The sequence below is a fragment of the Lepisosteus platostomus genome, chromosome 5 (genome assembly GCF_059453375.1).
Source record: "Lepisosteus platostomus isolate fLepPlt1 chromosome 5, fLepPlt1.hap1, whole genome shotgun sequence".
Taxonomy (NCBI): domain Eukaryota; kingdom Metazoa; phylum Chordata; class Actinopteri; order Semionotiformes; family Lepisosteidae; genus Lepisosteus; species Lepisosteus platostomus.
In genome coordinates this window covers 50550978-50553477 of record NC_142615.1, presented here as the reverse complement: position 1 = coordinate 50553477, position 2500 = coordinate 50550978, and the positions used below count along the sequence as shown (strand labels likewise).

General features: G+C 52.3%; 3 non-coding genes and 1 pseudogene across 3 annotated transcripts; all 4 read right to left on the bottom strand.

Annotated features, from left to right (window-relative positions):
- LOC148668592 (5S ribosomal RNA) overlaps positions 1 to 61 on the bottom strand; it is a 119-nt pseudogene extending 58 nt beyond the window's left edge.
- A 537-nt stretch (positions 62 to 598) lies between these two features.
- Positions 599 to 717, bottom strand: LOC148668591 (5S ribosomal RNA). The gene has a single exon (XR_015939114.1). It is a non-coding gene; the product is annotated as a 5S ribosomal RNA (ribosomal RNA).
- A 536-nt stretch (positions 718 to 1253) lies between these two features.
- On the bottom strand, positions 1254 to 1372 carry LOC148668590 (5S ribosomal RNA). Its single transcript, XR_015937575.1, has one exon. It is a non-coding gene; the product is annotated as a 5S ribosomal RNA (ribosomal RNA).
- Positions 1373 to 1909: 537 nt separating this feature from the next.
- Positions 1910 to 2028, bottom strand: LOC148668589 (5S ribosomal RNA). Its single transcript, XR_015937574.1, has one exon. It is a non-coding gene; the product is annotated as a 5S ribosomal RNA (ribosomal RNA).
- Between the last annotated feature and the right edge of the window lie 472 nt (positions 2029 to 2500).

The window sequence follows — 2500 nt, the reverse complement described above, 5'->3', positions numbered from 1 at the left end:
CCCTGTTTAGCTTCCAAGATCAGACGAGATCAGGCGTGCTCAAGGGGGTGTGGCCGTAAGCAAGAGCAAGGTTCGCTGGCACCCTTCTTATTGAGAGGACAGCTCCGTCACCTCTTTTACGACGCTGCTTTTTTTCCTTTGCGTTTTTCTCTTCTTCCCACGTTCTCTCTCTTCACTGCCTTCGTCCCCGCTCTATTTCACTTCAGCCTTTCACTCTTGCTTCCTTCCAATGAGGACGGAGCTGCGGGAGAAAGGGCGCTATAGAGGATCGCTGTGGAGAGCTGCTGCTGTGCTTTGACATCTGAGCTCTGTGGAAACCGATCTCAATACAATTCTGAAAAACGCGACTCTCCGAACGCCAGCCGAACAAGTCTCCACAGCCGAAGCGCTGTGTCTCTTTTCAGCTGGCGATAAACCTTTCCTCGATCCTTTGCGGACTTGTAAAACTGTTCCTGATCAGAATAAAAAACGCTCACGCTAATACACAAGCACCCGTGTCTCGCCAAAGCTGAGAAATAAACAGACGGACAAGCCGCACTGCACGTGTGAACAGGGGAATGAGCGAGCGAGCGGGGATAGGGCGCCTCCTGCGCTTAAAAGCTTACAGCACCTGGTATTCCCAGGCGGTCTCCCATCCAAGTACTAACCAGGCCCATCCCTGTTTAGCTTCCGAGATCAGATGAGATCAGGCGTGCTCAAGGGGGTGTGGCCGTAAGCGAGAGCAAGGCTCGCTGGCACCCTTCTTATTGAGAGGACAGCTCCGTCACCTCTTTTACGACGCTGCTTTTTTCCCTTGCGTTTTTCTCTTCTTCCCACGTTCTCTCTCTTCACTGCCTTCGTCCCCGCTCTATTTCACTTCAGCCTTTCACTCTTGCTTCCTTCCAATGAGGACGGAGCTGCGGGAGAAATGGCGCTATAGAGGATCGCTGTGGAGAGCTGCTGCTGTGCTTTGACATCTGAGCTCTGTGGAAAACGATCTCAATACAATTCTGAAAAACGCGACCCTCCGAACGCCAGCCGAACAAGTCTCCACAGCCGAAGCGCTGTGTCACTTTTCAGCTGGCGATAAACCTTTCCTCGATCCTTTGCGGACTTGTAAAACTGTTCCTGATCAGAATAAAAAACGCTCACGCTAATACACAAGCACCCGTGTCTCGCCAAAGCTGACAAATAAACAGACGGACAAGCCGCACTGCACGTGTGAACAGGGGAATGAGCGAGCGAGCGGGGATAGGGCGCCTCCTGCGCTTAAAAGCTTACAGCACCTGGTATTCCCAGGCGGTCTCCCATCCAAGTACTAACCAGGCCCATCCCTGTTTAGCTTCCGAGATCAGACGAGATCAGGCGTGCTCAAGGGGGTGTGGCCGTAAGCGAGAGCAAGGCTCGCTGGCACCCTTCTTATTGAGAGGACAGCTCCGTCACCTCTTTTACGACGCTGCTTTTTTTCCCTTGCGTTTTTCTCTTCTTCCCACGTTCTCTCTCTTCACTGCCTTCGTCCCCGCTCTATTTCACTTCAGCCTTTCACTCTTGCTTCCTTCCAATGAGGACGGAGCTGCGGGAGAAAGGGCGCTATAGAGGATCGCTGTGGAGAGCTGCTGCTGTGCTTTGACATCTGAGCTCTGTGGAAAACGATCTCAATACAATTCTGAAAAACGCGACTCTCCGAACGCCAGCCGAACAAGTCTCCACAGCCGAAGCGCTGTGTCTCTTTTCAGCTGGCGATAAACCTTTCCTCGATCCTTTGCGGACTTGTAAAACTGTTCCTGATCAGAATAAAAAACGCTCACGCTAATACACAAGCACCCGTGTCTCGCCAAAGCTGACAAATAAACAGACGGACAAGCCGCACTGCACGTGTGAACAGGGGAATGAGCGAGCGAGCGGGGATAGGGCGCCTCCTGCGCTTAAAAGCTTACAGCACCTGGTATTCCCAGGCGGTCTCCCATCCAAGTACTAACCAGGCCCATCCCTGTTTAGCTTCCGAGATCAGACGAGATCAGGCGTGCTCAAGGGGGTGTGGCCGTAAGCGAGAGCAAGGCTCGCTGGCACCCTTCTTATTGAGAGGACAGCTCCGTCACCTCTTTTATGACGCTGCTCTTTTTCCCTTGTGTTTTTCTCTTCTTCCCACGTTCTCTCTCTTCACTGCCTTCGTCCCCGCTCTATTTCACTTCAGCCTTTCACTCTTGCTTCCTTCCAATGAGGACGGAGCTGCGGGAGAAAGGGCGCTATAGAGGATCGCTGTGGAGAGCTGCTGCTGTGCTTTGACATCTGAGCTCTGTGGAAAACGATCTCAATACAATTCTGAAAAACGCGACCCTCCGAACGCCAGCCGAACAAGTCTCCACAGCCGAAGCGCTGTGTCACTTTTCAGCTGGCGATAAACCTTTCCTCGATCCTTTGCGGACTTGTAAAACTGTTCCTGATCAGAATAAAAAACGCTCACGCTAATACACAAGCACCCGTGTCTCGCCAAAGCTGACAAATAAACAGACGGACAAGC